This window comes from Delphinapterus leucas, chromosome 6 (genome assembly GCF_059928025.1).
Source record: "Delphinapterus leucas isolate spDelLeu-1000000601 "Yukka" chromosome 6, BTC_Dleu_Yukka2, whole genome shotgun sequence".
NCBI classification, from domain to species: Eukaryota; Metazoa; Chordata; class Mammalia; order Artiodactyla; family Monodontidae; genus Delphinapterus; species Delphinapterus leucas.
Window position 1 is genome coordinate 83,067,839 of NC_143134.1, and position 22,461 is coordinate 83,090,299.

The following is a 22,461-nucleotide window of genomic DNA, read 5'->3' on the forward strand; positions in this document are numbered from 1 at the left end:
TTTGTTCTAATACCACTTGCGTATATCCTTGTGATTACTCTGTTTCACTGCTGGTTCCTAATATCACAGCATCAGTGAACATAATGAACCCTGTTCTTCTTAAGAATCTCCCTGGGAATAGGCATTACATGGAGAATCATCTAGCCCATTACTGGTGAGCTAAACAATAGCATCCTAATGGCATGAACAAATTAATGTTTCTACCCAAGTGTCAAACGTACTAATAGAAAGTGACTTGGCCATGGGCCAGATTCTGTCACAAAGATTAATAGCCTTTTTAAAAACTTCCTGAAAAATGGTTTATCCCAACTTCAGAATAAGATAAAATGATTTTGAGGGCGAAATTCTCTGCAGATTCAAATTCTGAAGATCTAGATATGAACTGCTTGAAAGATTTCAGAAACAGTCATATAGGTATTGAAGAAGCACTAATGACATTCAAGCTTGTCCATGTCTCCCTGCTAAGGCTTCGTCTGCTTATCAATGTGCCCTTGGGGAATGGTATTACTATAAAAGCCAGAACTTGTATATTAAATTTTGTAAATAATAGAAAACAAGTAAATGGGATAGCAGTGTCAATACCAGGAAGTGTATTGCTCACAGCCTCCTGAAAGCTCCCATGTCATAATGTAGGAATTTCCTTAATAAATGGACCCAATTAATATCAATCAATGTTTCTCTTTTACACGCATTTATAAGGGTTTGCTTGCTGAAAAGGGGCAGGATTATTTAGTTTTTACAAAAATGAGATCATACTATGCTTATTATTCTAAAACAGGCTTTTTTTATCTAAAAATATTATAGACTTATTTCCAAGTATACAGAAAGTTGTCTCATCCTTTTAATTACTGTATAGTATTTTATAGCATGAATCTATCCCAGTTTATTCAACAATTTCTCTTTGTATATATGGTGAGGTTGTGTTCTTGTTCTGTGACAGCATCAGATGTTTCCAATCTTTGTCATTATGAGGAAAAATACCTTGTTTTATTAATAGCATTTCCATGTTCAAGAGCAACGCCTGAACTAATTTTGTCTGTTCCTTAGCCATTTAGAATTTTCTGTTCTCTAAATTGATTGTGCAAGTGTTTTTCCATATTTCTATTTCGTTGGTTAGTTTTTCTTATCAATGGGTAGGAATAATTTGTATATTAGAGGTTAGTCAGAGCCTATCTTAGCTTTTTAATTTGTTTGTATTTTCATTAAAAGTTTAATGTCAAATTTTGAAATCTTTCTCTTTATAATTTTTTTTCTGTGTCTTATTTAGAAATTCTTCTGATCTGGAGACCCTAAGATTTTTTTTCCTAAAACTTTTTGAAATTTTGTTTTATCACATTTATGGTTTTGATCCATCTCACATTTAGATTTATGGATGGTATGAGGTAGGGTGCTGGTGTTATTTTTTCCATGTGGAAAACAATTTTCCTTCATTCTTGATGCTGTTCCATCTCTAAGGGATTTTCCTCAAATGCCTGTCAAAGATGAGTTGCAGGCATGTCCATATTACAACACACTGTAAGAGGAAAAGGGAATAACCAGAGCAAGAGATTTTCTTTTAACTAAGTGACGCCATTGTTGCACACACCACTTTTACTCCCATTCCAATTGTCCGAACTTAGCCACCAGGTCATATGTAGCAATAAGAGAGGCTAGGAAAGCCGCCTTTAGCTAAGCAGCCATGTGCCAAAGAAGAAAGTGAGACTGAACTTGTGTCCACAGCCAGAAGCCTCCACCAATATCCATTTCTCCCATATTCCGTAGTAAAAGAAGGAAATTTTATTTAATAGAGCAACAAGTTCACTAAAAACCAAACACAAACAAAAAAACAAAAAGCAACTCACTTGCTGCTTGCTGTGGTTAGGTGACCATATATAGAGGTTGATGGGTAAGACATCTGGGACAGGTCATTCAAATAAGGACAGCTAGCTTGGTACACCTTTTAGTCTCTCCTGCCCAGGTGGATACTACTGCTGGAGTTCCAGAAAGCTTCTTGGAAGAAGAAAATCAAGCACTCAAGATAGAAAGCATGAAGTCAGAGGGTATCTCAGTGGTTGATGACTTCTCAGAACTGCCCTACCACCCTGGATGGCCCATCTCCTACCCCTGTACCATCCCTGGGAGGTGTTCATCTCACAGCACTCTGGTATTCTTTCTCTGGTACTAATTCCTTCTGGCCTTATAAAGTCTAACTCTGTTAATGAATAGCTTAGTATTTGTTCAATATTCAAGGGGTCTGCTATGCAGATTTTTGGATCTTCTTCTCTACAGAGTTTTCTTCTCTACATTAGCCTTCCAGGCAGATTCCAGCCACCTCAGGATCCCTGAATTCTGATCCTGTCTCTTCACCTCATTGAGACTGCTCTGCTCTGCTTGGGCTACCCATCCCTGCACCATCATGTAGAAAGTGTGTCCATGCAGAAATCTAAGGTGTTTATGGGTCTCATTTCATTTGTTTCCATTCTCTCAGGGACCACATTCTCAGAGTTGATCACTTCCTCATGTGGCTTGAAATTTTCTTATAATGAGCAAACCTTCTTTAGGGATTTTATTTCCCTGTTGGGAATTTTATAAATACAGAATTGTAAAAGTGGTCTATGGTTTTATTATTTGTTTGTTTAAATGTTTGCTTCAGCTGTGATTCCCAAGAGTTTTCACTAATATGACACGTATTTTTGTATTAATATTTCAGTGTGGGAAATGCTATATGAAATGTATAATATAAATTTTAATTCCATGCTATGCACAGACCAGGAGAGTTCCCTGGTGGTCCAGTGGTTAGAACTCTGTGCTTTCACTGCAGGGGACATGGGTTCCATCCCTGGTGGGGGAACTAAGATCCCGCATGCCCCATGGCACGGCCAGAAAACAAACCAAAAAACAAAAAAAAGTGCTAATGCATGGTCCAGATGTGAGACTTTGATGTACAACAGAAAGCATGTTTAAGTTCTACTTTGAAGCTCATAGACTCAAACTTTCTTTTGGCTTCCCAGGGCCAGTGGGCATTATTTTTTCAGTTCTCCCTTTCCAGAAGCGGTAGCCCTTCCGGAGAGCTGGTTTTATCCAGGATTTATTCTTCTCTACCAGTTTGTTTTGTTGCACACCTCCAGGGAATACCATTCACGTGAGCACGGTCCTCATGGCCTTATGGCTGCATTCTCATTGTGCTCTGTTTCCTCTAGGCTGGTGAGGGCTCATTTCCAGGTGTGTAGCCCCAAGAGACTATGTTTAATACGAGCCTTCCCTCTGGGGGATGTCCTTTCTTTGTTTTGAGTTCTGGTAAGTGCTTAATCTCTTTTGTTCATATTTTATCCAGCAGTTCAATGTGCTTGTGGTTGAGGGAGAGGGGTCTATATTAGTTCGGTTTACCCTGTTATTCAAACATTTTGTTTATAAACATTTTATAGCTTTAGTTTTTACTTTTATATTCTAATCCACTTAATGCGGTTTTTCTTTCAGATGATAACTAGTATAGACGTTTAGAAAAGCTACTGAGTTTTGTCTGTTGATTCTACGTTATATTGTAGAAAAATATTCTTTCATTTTTATTGTCGTTGATTTTCTTACATTTTATCTATATGCAGTCATGTTGCCTGTAAATAATATTGTTGCCTCTCGTACACCTTACTTATACATAAACCTCTCACCAGTTATTTCCCCTGTTTTATTGCATTGTTTATGTTAGCTACAATGAATAGTAGTGGTATTAGTGACCACCATGCCAAACTTTCAGAGATGATTCTAAGTCACTATTTTTTTAAAATCAAGTTATGGTGGGTATGGAGATGCACTGCTTAGATTCCCTTTTGAGGAGAGACTTGTTACAGCTCTCAGTTCCTTCAGGGTTTCCCTAGGCTACAGACAGCTGCCTCAGCCATGAGCCCACGCTTTCTACGTTGCCCCAAATCCAGAGATTGATCAAGGCGAGGGTATAATGGTCCAACCCTCTGGGTCCAACGCAGGACACCACTGACAGGCTTCTTTCTCTGCCCAGTCCTACTGTCTCCTCCCTTCCACAAGGATTGATCCCTAAAAAATATCCTGCCCATTGAAATCTATGTTTCTGTCTGTATCTTTGACCATATTCTATTGAAAGTGTATGGACCTCTCATAATTACTTATTTCTAATTAATTTGCAATTTTAGCTTTTTAAAATCTCTAACCCAAGACTCACTTTTAAAGCTTTCTTAATTCTTGCTGTGTGACTTAAACACATACACATACCTATACCTACCTTTTAATATCAATCTAAAATTTTTATTTAATTATGATCAAAGAATATAACCTAGGATATTTCTCCAGAATTTACTGAGATTTTATTTGTGGGCTAATATTTGCTCCAGAGCTACATAATATTCACAGCTATTAGGAAAAATGTGATTTTCTGTACATTGGGAACACAGTAAACAATATATCTATTAAGTCATTCTTACTGATTGTATACTAAAATTTGCAAAGTTTTGTATTCTTATTTAAATTCCGAGTATTTGAGGGCTTCCCTGGTGGCGCAATGGTTGACAGTCCGCCTGCCGATGCAGGGGACACGGGTTCGTGCCCCGGGAGCCATGGCCGCTGAGCCTGCGCTTCCGGAGCCTGTGCTCCACAGCGGGAGAGGCCACAACGGTGAGAGGCCCGCGTACCGCAAAAAAAAAAAAAGAATTGAGTCACATAGGGCATTAGATATGAAAGAATATGGTATACTCAATTCATAAAGGATTGGCCTATTATTTCTTTCTGTGTTTTTAATTTTATACAGCTGCCCTTCTAAGCTGAAGAAACTGATGGCTCCAGTGTGATTTCATTACTAGGTAGTTCTTTGTCACTCTCACTTACATGGTTATTAAAATTTAAAAAGTTTTCAGCTTTCACTGCTGTGGCCTGGCTTCAATCCCTGGTCAAGGAACGAGATCTCGTAGGCCACACGGTGTGGCAAAAGAAAAAAAAATTCAAAACTTTTTTCAGAAGACTTTTCAGACTTTTTCAGAGAAAAGACAAGGTTCTCACCACTAGGTGCTAGAACCCGAGACCAAAAGAACCCATTTGAACTTCTAACCAAAAGTAAGACAGACATATGACTTATGGCAGCTCATGTGACTTCTGGCTATGGAAAATGGCTGCTTGGTCTCTAGCCAAACCCCTTAAACAGGCTGGGATTGCAGTAGTGAATCTCTGAGACAGTTATGTGGAGAATGATACACCCCTTCCTGTGCCAGGTATAGATCTATTCAAGTAAATTGATACGACAATCCCTCTTTGAGTAATCTATTCCACAGAAGTAAAAGCACTGAGATTTAAGTCCAAAAATGCTTATTGTAGCAATATTTAGAGTGGAAACAAGGCTGGAAACAAACAATGGCCATCATTAGGAATGGTCAAATGAATGTTGGTACCTCAATTCTATGGAATATTATACAGCTATTTAAAAAGGAGTTAGAACCCTATCTATTGATGGCAGGTATAGTATAGCAGCTGGCATTTTTAGAATGCTTACTATGTATGTGTCAGCTCTGTGCTGTACATTTTACAATCTTATAAGATGAGAAATATTATTTCCTCTATTTTATAGATAAGAAAACTGAACACAAAGATGGTTAAATAATTTTCCATAGATATCAGAGCTAGTCAGCAAGGAGCCAGGATTCAAACCTAATCAGTCTGACTCCAGAACCTGTGCTTTTTATCCCTACACTAGCTTACAAGCTGCAGAGAAATGGAAAGTAAGACAACATTTGAAGAGTAACAAACAACCCCAAAACCACATAATGTGTTTATGTATTTGTATCAATTTGTATGAACGTGAAGAAAAGTGTGGAGAGATACAACCAGATATTAACATGGATTACCTTGGGGAGCCAGGTGTGGGTGGGGATAGATGGAGTGGGAGAGCTTATTAATGCTTTATTTATACATCTTTGCCTTGCGTTCCAGGTTATAGACAGCACATCTAATAGTTGTATCTCTAGTCTAACTGATAAAGTTCTTTGTACACCCACAATACATTCCAGAATTCATTCATTCATCCAAAGAACACTTATTGAATACCTGCTATAAGGCAAGCACTAAGCCAGGCATAGGGATACATATATTAAAGGTATCTAGAGACACTTCAAGGAGACAGACAAGTAGAATACATCATAAGTGTTAGGACAGAAGTAAAAAAAAAAAATAGGGACAGTTAGTAGAGGCAGGACCCAGGCATTAGCGTGGTGGTGGAGAGAATGGTAATCCTGAAATGTTTTCCCCAAAAGCGGCACTAGACAGCCTCAGCTTAGCAATCCTCTATGATCTCAACTTCACTATTATTGCCTCCTTTTATTTTATTTTACTTTATTTTATTTCAGTTCAGTTTCTGGCTTAGAGATACAACAAGGTAGATTATTTGTTTTTGTTTTTGTTTTTTTGCGGTACGCGGGCCTCTCACTGTTGTGGCCTCTCCCGTTGCGGAGCACAGGCTCCGGACGCGCAGGCTCAGTGGCCATGGCTCACAGGCCCAGCCGCTCCGCGGCATGTGGGATCTTCCTGGACCGGGGCACGAACCCGTGTCCCCTGCATCGGCAGGCGGACTCTCAACCACTGCGCCACCAGGGAAGCCCAACACGGTAGATTAAATAGAGCCTGGGCTTTGGAATCTGGCAGGCCTGGGTTTCAAGTCTTAATCTCTAACTTACTAGTTGTGAAACCTTGGGCAAGGCATGCTTTTTTCTCTAAACCTCAGATCCTTCATCTGTTAAAGTCCGATTTAATAAGAACTACTTTAAGTCCACGGTGAGTGTCCTGCATATCTATTACAGCATTAAAAACCTCCCCAAATTTAGAGGCTTAATACAACTATGTCATATATTTTGCCCATGAATCTGCAATATGGGCTGGGCTTGGTGGGGAGAGTTTATTTCTGCTCCACACAGTATGTTAGTTGGGTTGGCTTGACTACAGCTGAAGGATCCATTTCCTGGTTCACTCTCATGACTAGCAAATTGGTACTGGGTCCTTTCTACACTGGTCTCTCCATGAGGCTCTCTGGGCTTTCTAGTAGCATGGCGTCTAGATTCTAAGAGCAAATGTTCCAAAAGATAGGAAGCGCAAGCTGGCAATCCCTTCAGACCTGGGCCCAGATATTATATAGACTCACATCTGCTACATGCCATTGGTCAAAGCAGTCACAGAGCCCACCCAGATTCAAGGAAGGAGTGTATTAAGAAACTGTGGGGAATACAGATCTATACAATTCATGGCCAGAGAAATTCCTGAGGCAAAGAAATGCAGGTCCTGGCAGCAGGATGTTGGACCTTTGTGAACTGAAGAGACGAGATTGAGGGGATATGGCCAAGGTGCCTACTGGGCAATACTCCTACCTGATCCAGTCCACGCTGTAAGCTGCTTCAGTTACAGAAATCTTTGTGGAAACAAATAAGTGTTCAATAAGTGATCATAGAATGAATGAATGAATGAATGAATGAATGAATATAAGAAAATTGGCCCTAAATGTAAACAGGGGGGAAGAACCCCGAGAACCTGGCATAACATAAAGCAGGGATCAGCAAACTATGACCTGTAAACCAAATCCAGCCTATGACCTGTTTTTGTAAATAATGTTTTATCGGAAAACAGCCCCACCTGTTCGCTTATGTGTTGACTGTGGCTGCTTTCACGCAACAATGGCAGAGTTGAATCATTGTGACAAAGAGCTACAGCCCACCGTGTAAAAAATATTTACTGTCTGTCTCTTGACAGAAAAAGTTTGCAGACCTCTGTCATAGAGTATGGAAATCTGAACAGTCTACACCCACACTTCTTATCAGTTCTCCCTTATTTCCTGTTTTCTTTCCTTTATTATCAAAGGCATTCCCCACTTTTCGAAAGTTCGCTTTACGCCTTTTAGTTTTTACGAAAGACCTGTTTTCTCTAACAGAAAGAAATCCAAAGAGGACTCAACAGTGTCAGTGTTTGTCTTGCTGGGAGTCCTTACAGGGGCAGCATGAACCCTGAGCAGTGAGGACGGCACCGCCAACCAAGCTCCTTCCCAGGGAACTACACTGAGCATCCCAGCATCAAGCCACCATAGCCTTGAACTATGTCTGTGAGCATCTGTGCTTTATCTGGATTTGTTTTGTGAATCTATTAGCAAAATGGGTCCTAAGGTAATTGCTTCTTTGCCTTACATCATTTCAGCCTAGAAAAGATTTCACAGGAACGCTCTGCTTTTGGATCACAGGGAAAACCTGTATTTATCTATCTCTGTGTACCCAGGGCTTAGGTATAACTTACAGGGAGCGAAGGGATTTGATCCTAGAGAAAAACTAAATTGTACCATTCCTATTTTAACAGATGTAGCTACCACAAATAGAGGAAGGCGAGAAGAGGAATGGTTAGAGCAGAGAATCTAATAAAGTATGGTGCTGCTATTAAACAATTCATTTAACTGTCCTTTTGCTTGTGACAGGGACTGACTGTGTCATATTTATATCACACTTGGCTGTCATTTTGCCAAGGAGTCTCAGTTAGATACCAAGCAACAAAAACAAGTTCTGAGTAACTTAATCAGAAAAGAATGAATTAAGAGATATTCGGTAGCTCACTTCATATCCAAGAAGGCTGAAGAACCAGATGTAGAGGCTACATAGCAAGGAACAATATCCAAAATCTATAAAACCGGTCCCATGAAGGCCATACTGCCTCTCCTGGTGGACAAGAAAAGTCTCTTGTACCACTTTCTTTACGCCTTCTGGACCTTGTACCGGCTGTAGGAAATATCACTACTGTCTCTGGAAACTGGAGAGGGCTATCCAGGATGGCCACTTCATAATTGGCTATGCAGTCTTTGATTCTTTGTGTCACTAGTAACTGAGCCAAAGTCTGACACAGGGGCATCTGGTTAGGGAGCTATTTGTCACATGCTTGTGTTTTAGTTCAAGTGAGTCAGAGAAAATGAAAATCTGGCTTCCATGGTTAGAAGTGATTTGTCCCCAACCCAGAGTATCCTGAATTTTCTAAATTTCTTTACTTTCTTCATTGTTCTTGTGTCCAAATTTCAGTAGGAGCTTTGAGAGGTGATTCAACTGTTTAATCTTTTTTTTTCCCCCCCATTTACCTGCAACAATATTTACTAAGGGTAGGCTGCATGAAAGCAATAACTTTGATTGTGCTTTGATTATGGGCACATACCTGGTCTGGGTCTGAGCGTGGGCTTACCTCACTTATCAATGGAACACTCATTGGCTGTGTTAAATTTGCCATTTCTCAGCTCTTTCAAAAAAGCTTCACTATCAAATAGAGAACAGGGATGTGGGAGAAAGGAAAAGGGATTTTAAAAATTATTTTGTACTTATTTATCAAACTGTAGGAGGAAATATGAGCATGTTTTCCCACTAACAGGAAGGAGTTTGTATAGAGGGAAAGGTTGAAGATACACTGATAGGAGACAACAGATGGAAGAAGGCAAAGTTTTCATGATATTGTGATGAAAATGACAACTCAGACAACCCAGAAAGAAGGAATATCTAAATTCCCTACAAAATTCTCAATGGAGGGAACCAAATATAAGGAATAATAGGCAAAAGGGAAATACATTATCACTTTTTAAAATAATTAGCAAGATGGACAACGCAAGGCTCTCTCATTAAGTCTATGTTCAAAAACATGGCTAAGATGACCTAAATAAAGTGTCCTACTCTCCCACATGTGAGCAACACATTCAATTGTACTTGTAGAGAAAAGGATGGCCTGTACCCTGGTCCACTTACATACATAGTCTCATGGAATAGAAGAAAATGAAGAGCAGTGTTTTACAACCTTGGCACCAGGGTTGAAATTTTGGACCAGATAATTCTTTGTTGGGAAGGGGAGTGTTGACCTGTGCATTGTAGGATGTTTAGCAGCATCCCTGACCTCTACGCATTAAATAACAATAGCGCTCCCGGGTGTAACAACCAAAAATGTCTGAAGACATTGATAAATGTTGCTGGGGGGCAAAATCCACCTGGTTGGTAACCACTGGAGAAGAGAATGGCTAGCCTGTCTCTGATTTGTTCTGAGATAGGAAGGCAAGAGAGTAGCCCTACATGGATGCAGACTTTAAAAATGCAGTAACCCCACCCATAAGTAAACAAGAAAACAAACAAACAAACAAAAACACCCAGTGCACACCTGGGGCTCTTACTATGCTGATTAACAACTCTATCCTTCTCAAGGAACCAGTAACAGGTGGGCAGAGAAAACTGACACGTCCCCTCCACTTTAATTTTCATTTTTGATTGCCTCTCATTACCTCAGGATGGCACACAGAGATTAAGGTCTACTGATGGCAGACTATCCTCTACTCACACAGGGTGTGATGGTTAATTCTGTGTGTCAACTTGACTGGACTAAGGAATGTCCAGATAGCTGGTAAAACTTTATTTCTGTGTATATCTATGAAGGCGTCTCTGGAAGAGATAAGCATTTGAAGAGACCAAGTAAAGAAGACTGCCTTCACCAATGCAGGTGGGCATCTACCAATCCATTGAGGGCCTGAATAGAACAAAAAAGTGGAGGAAGGGAAAATGTGCTGTCTTGCTTGAGCTGGGACATCTGTCCTCTCCTGCCCTTGAACATGATGCTCCTAATTCTCAGACCATTAGACTCAGATGGAGATTTACACCATTGGTTCCCCTGGTTCCCAAACCTACTTGTCTCACCGCTCTAGCTTTCAGAAGTTCATAGGGTCAGCAGAACATACAAGAGCGTCAATGAATCAGTCTACACCCACAAAGTACGTGTGAATACCAAGTGATGACAGCTGTTTATTTCCAAGCCAAGTTATTTCTCTAGATCCCAGCATATGGTATAATCCAGACCACATTGCTGTTGGCAGTCAAAGAACATAGCAGAGACTTAATGTTTTCTTAGGGCAAGGTGGGTAGACAAAGAAACAGGAAAGAGAAAATAGAAGACATGTTTCATATTCTTCCTGTTCTGACTATAAGACCAACACCCAGTTCTGTGAGATAATCACATTCCTTTTGGAGTTTTGAAGCAAACCAGAATCCTGGTTTGTGTTTGGGCACGAGTTTTTTTTTTTTAATACAATATAAACGTGCTTTTATTTATTTTTAGTAAACTTATTTATTTATTTATTTTTGGCTGTGTTGGGTCTTCATTGCCGGGCGCAATCTTTCTCTAGTTGCGGTGAGCAGGGGCTACTCTTTGTTGCAGTGTGCAGGCTTCTCATTGCGGTGGCTTCTCTTGTTGTGGAGCATGGGCTCTAGGCACGTGGTCTTCAGTAGTTGTGGCTCGCAGGCTCAGTAGTTGTGGCACACGGGCTTAGCTGCTCTGTGGCATGTGGGATCTTCCCGGACCGGGACTCGAACCCGTGTCCCCTGCATTGGCAGGCAGATTCTTAACCACTGTGCCACCAGGGAAGTCCTGGGCACAAGCTTTTAAATTTCCTTTTCAGCTCTTAGATTATTAATAATCTCATTGAATTTTTTTCTCTATGTCAACCTAATAGGGTTTTCATTTCTCTTTAAATGTCTGTTTGAAACAAAATCACCTTCCATACCAACCCCCAATCCCACCCCACCACAGTTGAACCCACAAGCTTAGCTCACATCTATGACTTGAGCTTATGAAATGAACAAGTTAGAAGCAGTGTGAGGCCATGTGCTGGTGGAGACCATGACGGTGAGGGGCCAGAGTCGTGAATGCCAGGACCTAAGGACAGGCCACATAAATCCAAAGCAGAAATCCACGGTGATTTTCTTTTCTTTGTGTCCTCTTCAAAATACCATAAAGAGGAGCTAGATTTGGAACTACCATTTTAGTGCCACCTACCCATGCCAAGCACTAAGAATTTAAATTCCAAATGTTTCACACATTAGTGTTCTCTAGTCCTCAGGAATCAAATGGCTTTTACAGTTTAAAATACTGGCCCACAGTCACGACTGAGTAATACAATGAAGAGAAGTACAAACTCTGGTAACAACAACAGCAAATTACTCCACTACCAGTACCTAAAACAGCTGTAATATTGAAGCTCTGTTTGTCTTGAGATGAGTATTTTCTGACTCAAAAGTACCTCTTTTCCTAAAAATCTAATATTAAGTCAAGTTACAATGTCAGCTGTTACAGGTGCACCAAGAACCTCAGTCTCCCTACATGGTACTTTGGCCTAAATACCAGTTCTTATGGAGATATCCACATGAGCCCACATTGTATATCAATAAGTACTGGTTTGGGGAAAGTGGGGGTTTGGGATGCTTTTTTTATTGCCAATTATCCAACAACCCTGCCCCTATGCTCATCTCTCCTCCTTGTGGGATTTCAGGCCATATATATGCAAGAAGCAATAACCAAATGGGAAACAACATAGCCCTTTATTAATAGCAAGAACCATATACAACCAAAGACCTACACCTGTGTATTTCAGGCCTGAAGGTGTGCCACCATAATTCAAAAGCCCCTAGGGATTTCTGGAAGATACAAAACAGAGGGAATGGACTGGTGGCAAAACCCGACAGAATTGAACGATTCTCAGCCTCATATGAGAAAAAGGGAACTATTATAAGAAGAGCCCTGAAATATGCCCAAGCTCAAAAACATAGTTAAAAAAAGAGTTGCCCATGAAAAATTAATTAATTAATTAACTCAACAAACAGAACTAATCCTCATAGAAGCAGAGTCTATACAGGGAACAGAAGAAGAATATAGTCAGTAACTTGAGAGAGATTCAAAAGGTATATTATCAAGGGAAAAAATTCGCTGTGAATAACAAGGCTTAGGAATTTTGGAATTAAAAATATAATTTCTGAAACACAAATTTAACTCAATGGAGGGCTGAATAGTAGAATGAGCCACACTGAAGACAGAGTCAGTGAGCTGGAATATCAGTCACCTTATTCTTGCAGAACATGCAAAAGAAGACACAGAGGTCTTTTACTGGGTCTCTAAGGTCTCAGCTTCAGGAGAAGAATTGGATGAAGATAAAATTGAAGAACAGAATAATTTGCCTGTGTCGGAAAAAGGCTTGAGCATTCAGATTAGAAGGCTCTGTCTACCAGATGATGAGCAAGAAAAATAATTTTTAAAATACCTACCAAAGTCCTAGTAAAACTTCAAGTATAAAATGAATATACTAAATTACCCAGAGAGAATAAAAAAGTATAACAGAGAAAGAATCAGATTGACTTCCAACTGTTCATTTGAAATATAGGACACAAGAGGTTGAAGGAATAACATCTTTAAGTTTCTGTGGGAAATTTTGACCTAGAGTTCTCCATTATTCTAAACCAGTATTTAAGGGTAATGGCAGAAGAAATGTTTTTCATAAAACTTATATCCATAAGCCTTTTATAAAGATTTAAGAAGAATGTGTTCCAGGAAGAGTAAAATATAATCTAAGAAAAGGAATATATGGAATAAAAGAAGCAATAGTGAGTAAAAATACATCATTATATCTAAAAAATTGCTGATACTAAGGTGTATAAGTGAATGTTAAGCTTTGCTTTCAATGAAAATAGAAGCATAATTTAAATAAATTTTAGATTAAAATTTAGACCTAAATTTTAGATTATTTCAGAAAAACATGAAAGATCTCAGAAGCAGTGCTGGAAGATTTTGAGTGCTGTGGGTAGGGTTGTATTGGGAAAATCAGAGAGAGATTATAAAGCCTGAAGAGTTTTGATGCTGATGGAAGAATATAAATTAAAATTTTTATTAGAGAGGATTGTTTAGTACATTTCTAAGAAAAATTCTGAAATCTGAAACACGTCTAACCAAAAATGTTTCAGATAAAGGATTGTGGACCTAGTAGTAATTTAAAAGAAGGTGTGGCAAAGAGCTTTTTCTTTCATAGGATATAAGTTCTGTGTTCTAGATAATATTAAATTTGCTTATGAGATAGAATTCTTAAACTCAGTAATAAAAAGCTACTCAAAAGGAAAGCAAAGCTCTATTGACAATTAGATCAGTATTTCTCAAGGAGCAGTCTGGGGACCACCTGTATCAGATGCGCTGAAATGCCTCTTACAGATTCTGGGGCCACACTGCAAACTTTCGAAATAAGTTTCTGTGGATGAGGTCTGGAATCTGAGGTTCATCTTCCTCTGAACTCTCAGAGTTCTTTGCATATATCTCTCTATGTCATTTACCTCCCTCTGCTTTGTGCTTTGTTTATGTACTTATCTCCTCTCCATTATAAGAGTTGAAGGTCATGAAGGCAGAGACTGTCCCTGAAGACCCTGCAGGACACGGCATACTGCCTTTCACAGAGGTATGCACTGTCATATGCAGTTGTGTTTATGTTTTTTCACAACATTATTATCGGTCAAACTGCAAGAGGAGTTAATCTACTCAAACAGAATCCTGTGCAAATAGTTACTTTAATAAACTTTTTAGAATGAAACTCTTTTGTGCTCTTTTATTAAAAAAAGAAGATAGATTATGGGAAACACCCCCTCACCATCATCCATCTCTATTAAAATTTGTGCTGTTTACATTTAAGCATCTATAAACTTAATACATCATTACAATGAAAATAAATAGTATATAATATCTATAAAGGAGGGTGAAAAATATATATATATAGGTGACCTATAATTTTAAAAAAAGGGACTTCCCTGGTGGTCCAGCGGTTAAGGCTCTGTGCTCCCAATGCGGGGGGCCCAGGTTCGATCCCTGGTCAGGAGGGAAAGCATTCTCTAGAAGAAATGCCACACTTTAGCCGTGCTATCATCCTCAATTTTCTTCTAGCAGGTAATGTCAACAGCAGAGAGGGTATCTTTGTAGCTTCCTCTCAGATTCTAGACCCAAGAAAAGATGAAGGGAATAGTGAGGTAAAGAACATATTTAACTACATGGCATTATATACTAATTTGCCCCAGCATCCTTCCTTTTGTCTCTAGGTATTTCATCAAAGATATTAAATATGATAAGGGCTGACCTCATGTCATACCAGGACAAATGGGAGGAAGTTACATCGGACTCACAAAACCATAGGATGAAAATACAATTTTCTTCATTATATAGGGAGGTATTAACAAGCACATAAACAAACACATTTCATTATTTGTTTTGAACATTAACTTTCACTAGTACCAATGTAAGTTTCCTTTGCTGTTATGTGTGATACAATAAGCTTCTGAGATGCCATTCTGGCTTGTGTCTTTCTGAGAAAAGAGCTCAGAAGCAGTGCTGCAGCACATTCCCCAATAAAAATAGCCTTGAAAATGTTTGTGATTAGACCTCCTTGAATAGATAATTTCCATTTCTATTCTTGACATTTATTCCTAAGATATCAATGGGGGGGTAGTATATAAACCACTTCTAAGCTTATCCTATTATTGATTTTGGAACTTAGAATATGAGATGTTTCTAAAAGCCACATCTCCACCTGTGATCTGGAGACACAGAGAATAAGCATATTGTACCTGAATTACAATTCCCAATGCTGTGAAAAGGAGAGGCCACATCAACAGGATAGAGCACGGAAAGGAAAACAGTCTCCTAGGAGTGATTCTGAGACTCATTAATGTACCTTATCATTGATTCTGCAATAGAACCAGCAGGAGTCATCCTAGCCTCCCATTGGGAAGCAAATAATTATTTGCTGGGAAAGGTAATTCAGAGGGGTTCTTATAGAAAGCAAATAAGCATATGTAAGTCAGACTATCAGATAAAAAAAAAATCCTTGGAACAAAAGAAACAATGTGTAGAATAAAAGAACGTAGGCTATAACAACATAAAATTTCCCTGTTTTGGGCTTCCCTGGTGGCACAGTGGTTGAGAATCCACCTGCCAATGCAGGGCACATGGGTTCGAGCCCTGGTCCGGGAAGATTCCACATGCCACGGAGCAACTAGGCCTGTGTGCCACAACTACTGAGCCTGCGCTCTAGAGCCCACGAGCCACAACTACTGAGCCCGCGTGCCGCAACTACTGAAGCCAGTGCGCCTAGAGCCCATGCTCCGCGACAAGAGAAACCACCACAATGAGAAGCCCGCACACCACAATGAAGAGTAGCCGCCACTCACTGCATCTAGAGGAAGCCCGTGCACAGCAACAAAGACCCAACGCAACTGAAAATAAATAAATTAAATTAATTAATTATTTAAAAAATCTTTATTAAAAAAAAAAATTTCCATTTCTCCCTGCTAGTTTTCTCCTCCCAGTTCCTAAAACACCTCTAAACTAAAAAACGGAAGTGACAACATCATGAATCAAATGGATATAAAATTAAGCCCTGTTCGTGTTTGCAAGTACATAAAACACAAAGGATAACAAAGAATATCAATAATATTGAAATACAGTTGTCAAAGCACTAAAATAATGTTTATGGTAATATACTGCTGCTTTATTAATAAAAAACAATATCTAACAGCTGCTCTAATAACTACCATAATTTTATAGTAAATTATATTACAAGATATCTGCAACAACTGTAATGTGATGTGCACGTGAGAATCTCCACCCTAAGTCCCCTGACACATTTCTTCCACCGTCAGTATGATGGCTAACATGTCTGTTTCTGATGCATGACCCCTTGAGAGGAAGTACTGAGAAGGCCCCAGACCATTTCAGTCCCTCCCTCCAGGGTCTCTGAATCTAAAGATGGAGGCAAGTTGTTGTGAATCTGGAGTCCTGTTGGTACAACCAACCATAAGATATTCCTTGAGACAGCTCATAAGATAAGCCTCAAGACTCTTTCAACCCATTTCTTAATGTTCAGTACCAGCCTAAAGTTGCCGCCGAATTTTAAAACTCATGCAACTTGGACTAGTGAATGCTAGAGGGTTGGGTGGCTGGACTTCCGTGGTGACTTCACTTATGAGAAATATCACCACATGCAAAGCAAACTGGAGTCTTCAATGCCAGCCTTGGGAAAGTTTGGGATTGGGGGAGCAGTGAGGATTCCCTTGTGAGGATACCCCCGTCCATGACATATTTGCTTGTTGCAGATAGGATTTCGAGTCACTGGGCATGCCTGTATCACTTCCAGAGACTTGGGTTTGCCTTAGTGCTCAAATCTTAACTCTATTATTAGGTCTTCCTCTTGGAGTGTTGCCATCAACGACTCCTTTTCTTCCTCAGCTCTGATTAGCTCTCACTAATCACAGAATTCAGGCAACTCCAGGGGTTTGTGGTGAAATTTAATCATTTCCGGCTATAATTTTCTCCCATTCTGACCTAATCTTATTTCTTCAAGCAGGGCTCCCCTATTCTTCATCAGGAATGGCCAATTGTACACATACCTCCAGCATGAACGAGTCATTAGAAGATTTTTCCTTTCGTGTTGATGTACAGGTATGATTCCAATTGATTCCCAACAGGTTCTACAATCCATTCTGCAAGGCCCATATAGAAAGAGCACAGAGAACAAGTCAATGGTAAGTGCATGGAGCAGTGGCTCTCAAACTAAGCTGCATGTTACTATCACCTGTGGAGCCTTTGAAAAATGCTGAGTCCTTCAAAAACTGTATAGAGGTTCCTCAAAAAACTAAAAATAGAACTACCATATGATCCAGCAATTCCACTCCTGGGTATGTATATAAAGAAGATGAAAACACTAATTCGAAAAGAGACATGTACCCCAATGTTCACAGCAGCATTATTTACAATTGTCAAGATATGGAAGCAACCTAAGTATCCATCAACAGACGGATGGATAAAGAAGATGAGTGTATATATATAATGGAATATTGTTTAGTCATAAAAAAAGGGATGAACTTCTAATATTTGCAGCAACACAGATGGACCTACAGGGTATTATGCTTAGTGAAATAAGTCTGACAGAGAAAGACAAATACTGTATGTTATCATTTATATGTGGAATCTAAAAATTAAAATAAATGAATGAATATAACAAAACAGAAACAGACTCACAGACACAGAGAACAAACTAGTGGTTACCAGTGGAAAGAGGGAGGGGGAGGGACAAGGTTGGTGTAGGGGATTAAGAGATACAAACTACTATGTATAAAATAAATAAGCAACAAGGACATATTGTACAGCAATGGGAAATACAGCCATTTTTTGTAATAACTTTAAATAGAGAATAATATGTAATAATATTGAATCACTATGCTGTATACCTGAAAGTAATATAATATTGTAAATTCACTATACTTCAATTAAAAAAAAAGAAAGTAAGAAAAATATTGAGTCCAGAACACACCCCTACCAAGTAAATCTGAATATGTGGAGTAGGACCCAGGCATCATGACTTTATTATCCCAGCTATGAAATAAATAAATACATAAATAAAATGATTATCTCTCTCCCTCTTTGGGTGGTACAACTACCCATTCCTCTTTTTCATTTTTAAGTTTCTTTGCAGTTTTAGCTTTCTGTGATACCTATGTATGGCTTTTATGATATGTAAATGATTAATCCACTTTTGAGTTAATAAATAAACATTTAAATAGGAATAGAGAGTTGCAAGGCTTCATATTTTATAGAAAGACAAAAAAAAATCCCCTTGCTATGAAAAGTGAGGGGAAATATGATGAGCAGAGGGAGTGGGAGAATCTGAAATAACTTGTTTTCCTCACTTTTGTGGAAGACTTGAGCTTTTCAGTCAAACACATGACAACACTACGGTTCTTAACCTGGGGTTTATGGAGTTTATGAACTTCGGTCAATCCTACAGCCTCCTGAAATTGTGTGAAAGTACTGAGTTTCTATCATTGTTTTTCTGGTAAAAGACTCGATGAGTTAAGCAGATTCTCAAGGAGACTTAACAACCCTACTGCTTCAGACCCTTGGTGTTTGAAGATGTGATCTTAGAATCACCTGCATGGGAGACACCATGGGTTTTTGTTAAAATGCGGGTTCCAAGTTCTACTCCAGGCCCACTGATTTAGAAATTTTCAGATAAACAACAGATACTTTTTTATTGTAAGTAAGTCTCAATTATTCCATGGATTATACTTATACTTAAAAAAAAATCAACTGCTGTTACCTACAACCACATAGATGAATCTGAAAAGTATTATGTTAGATGAAAGAAGCCAGACACAAAAGGCTATATATTGATATTATATAATTCTACTTATATGACATTGTAGAAGAGGTAAGCGTTTAATGACAAATCTGACCAGTGCTTGTCAGGGGTAGAGGGTGAGTGAGGGACTGACTGAAAAGGGGCATGGAGTAATTCTGGGCTGATGAAAACATTCTCTATCTTGAGTGTGGTAGTAGTTACATGATGTTTACATGTGTAAACATTTATAGATCTGTTTACCTACAAGGGTGAATTTTATTGTGTGTAAATTGTATCTCAATAAACCTAACTTAAAAAAATTAATTGTTCATCTGAAATTCAAATTTAACTGTTTGTCCCATATTTGTATTTACTGAATCTGGCAACCCTGTCTGATAATGAAGTGAAATAAACTCCCTTTTTAAAAAGAACCTTCAGTAGTTCGTAGGCACACCACATACAGATGTTCTGTGACCTCAATGCTAGAGCTCTTTTGTGAACTTAATGCTATACCACCAATCGCTGGACAAACAAGATTATATCACTGGTTTACTAGGGCCTGGGGTAACTCTTGTCCCTGCCTAGAGTGGATTTTTATAGTTACTGGAAGCAACCAGGCACTTTATACCACAGAGTGCCCAGTTTTGCAATGTACAGTGGCTAGCAGGAAGAAACTTTTGTTTTGATCATTCCAGCCTGGCAGTTTCAGACAGTGCTGATGCCTCTTTGTGGGCTGAAACCAGGAAGTCTGGTTGAAAAGTTGCTAATGAAGAGACAGTAAGGCAGTATTTTCCTTTCTGTTTCAGAAAGGGACCTGTAGGCTCTAATAACCATCCTTTTGGTGAGGGAACATTGCCACCTAGCAACAGAATCAAGGCTCCAGACAAAGAATTGACTCCAGCTACACATTTTCAAGGGCACTGAGTTGCAAGTTTGGGTTTTGGTTGCTTTCCACATAGCATTTAGGGTCTGTATGCTTTCCACGGAATGCAGGGAGAAAAAGGCATTTACCAGTAGAGCCTAGCTTTGTAAAAAGTAAGTGGAAAGGATCTTTAAAAAAAAAGATAGTAATATAAATAAGAATGGATTCCCTCTAGTAAGCACTGGTATGTATGAGAATAAAACAAGCAAAACTAAACACACTTTGTTGAAAGAAACTTCTTTCTGCCGAAAGCTATATGGATGAAATTCACATTTTATTTTATAACTCATAAAATGTCCAAGTTTCTGATGTATGCAAAAGGCTGAATAAAAATTACCAGCAATTAATACATAGACTCTCATGTATAAAAAGAGCATGACTTGGAAGCATTAAGCTTGGCTCCCACTTGAGATTCCGAGATCAACTAAGGGCTTCCCCCAAATCTAGCTAATCCTGGAGTCTTCAAACTCACCCCCACAAAATTCACAACGTCTCGTGCCCTGTGTGTTTCTAGTATAGGGAACAAATCTTGCCATCAGAGAAGAGGAACTAGTTAGAATTTCCCAAGCATTTGATATGGACTTTTCTTTTTCTTGCAACTTAGTCAGTCTTGGCTTAGTACCACCAATTTTAATAAACATGTCCTTGTGAGCTGTAGCAACAAAGATTATGTTGCTGTAATAAATATTTACTGTCCCTTATTTGTTGCTGAAGAATCGTGATTCCAACTGTAGTACAGTCTTACAGTTGGTTACTAAGTATGGACATGTTTTACAAATTTGTATAACCTCCATCAACGAGATTATTTTATACAGAAAAAATTTTTTTAACTGTCAATCAAAACAGTCACCTATTTCTTTTTTCTTAGATTTATTTTATTATTTATTTATTTATTTTTTATTTTTGGCTGCATCGGGTCTTAGTTGTGGCACACGGGGGATCTTCATTGAAGCATGCGGGCTCTTCATTGTGGTGCGTGGGGTTCTCTCTAGTGGCATGTGGGTTTTCTCTTTATAGTTGTGGCCCATAGGTTCCAGAGCGCATGGGCTCTGTAGTTTGCAGCACGCGGGCTCTAGTTGACGTGTGCGAGCTCAGTAGTTGTGGCATGCGGGCTTAGTTGCTCCGCGGCATGTGGTATCTTAGTTCCCTGACCAGGGATTGAACCTGCGTCCCCTGCATTGTAAGGCGGATTCTTTACCACTGGACCACCAGGGAAGTCCCTGGTCACCTATTTCTTATGGAACACTTAAAATGGGACAGATATTGAACTGCAAACTTACATAAAGGAGATGAGTATCATTATGCTGGTTTTAACTAAAGTTTGGAGAGTTGAAGTAATTTGGCTCAGATCCCACAGCTAGTGTCAGAGCTATACTTCAGTGCCACCTATTAGAAGTGCAGAGGGTGGGAGTTCCTCACTAGCAAAGGCAGTAATGAAACACTTTAAATTCTTGGGTACATCTCTATTTAAGCCAGGCTGAAGCAGGTAATGCCTACATATCTAGTCAACCTGCCTCCACTGTGTCCTAAGAGAAGGATGGTTGAACCCCAAAGAAACCCACAGCCAGATCCCAAGGCCGCATTTTCATTACAGAGGGTTGCCCTACCACAAAAGACTCCTGATGTCTCAGGTAGGGCAGTGGACACTGGGTAGTGTTCCAGTAATCAAATGCTGTGTAACAAACTATCCTAAAACCTGGTGGATTAAAAGAGCATCCACATTTATTTTGCTCATGAATCTTCAATTTGGACAGGGATCAGTGAAAACAGTTCGTCTCAGCACCAGCTAGTACAGCTCAAAGGCTGAGACTGGAGTCACCTGAAGGACTCTTCATTTACATGACTGGTTATTAATACTAGCCGTGGGCTGGAACCTTAGCTGGGGCTGTCAGCCAGAAAATCAGCCTGTGGTCTCTTCATGTGTCCTGGGCTTCCTCACAAAATGGTGGCTGGGTTCCAAAGGTGAGCAGCCTTAAAGAAAAAGATTCAGACAGAAGTTGGATTGCCTCTTATGATTTAACCTTGGAAATCACTTAACCTCACTGTTGTGGGTTGAACTGTGGCCTCTCAAAAGATATGTTCAAGTTCTAACCCCTAGGACCTGTGAATGTGATCTTATTTGGAAATTGGGTCTTTGCATATATAACAAAATTAAAATGAGCTCATACTAGATTAGGTTAGGCCCTAATCCAATGACTTTTGTCCTTAGAAGAGGGAAATTTGGACACAGGAAACGTAAGGAAGAATGCCAAATGACAACAGAAGCAGAGATTGAAATGATGCATTTACAAACTAAGGAATGCCAAGGATTTCTGGCAACCCCCAGAAGCTAAGAAAGAGGCATGGGACATATTTTCCCTCAGAGCTCTCCAAAAAACTCAACCTTGCTGACATCTTTATTTCAGACTTCCCACCTTAAGAAACTGTAAGAGAATAAATATCTGTTGTTTAAGACACCCAGACACTTTGTTATGGCAGGCTTAAGAAAGTAATACACTCATATCTGCTGCATTCTATTCACTGAGACAGACATAGAGTCTCACCCAAATTTAAGGGAAAGGTAAATAGACTCCAAATTTTAATAGAGAAT

General features: G+C 39.2%; 1 long non-coding RNA gene across 4 annotated transcripts in view; it reads right to left on the bottom strand.

Annotated features, from left to right (window-relative positions):
- Positions 1-22,461, bottom strand: part of LOC149748983 (uncharacterized) — a 90,454-nt gene that overhangs the window by 45,382 nt on the left and 22,611 nt on the right. For all 4 annotated transcript variants that reach the window (XR_016393583.1, XR_016393581.1, XR_016393580.1 and 1 more), the window contains exon 3: positions 17,220-17,312. This is a non-coding gene — a long non-coding RNA (uncharacterized LOC149748983). The remainder of the gene's footprint in view (positions 1-17,219; positions 17,313-22,461) is intronic.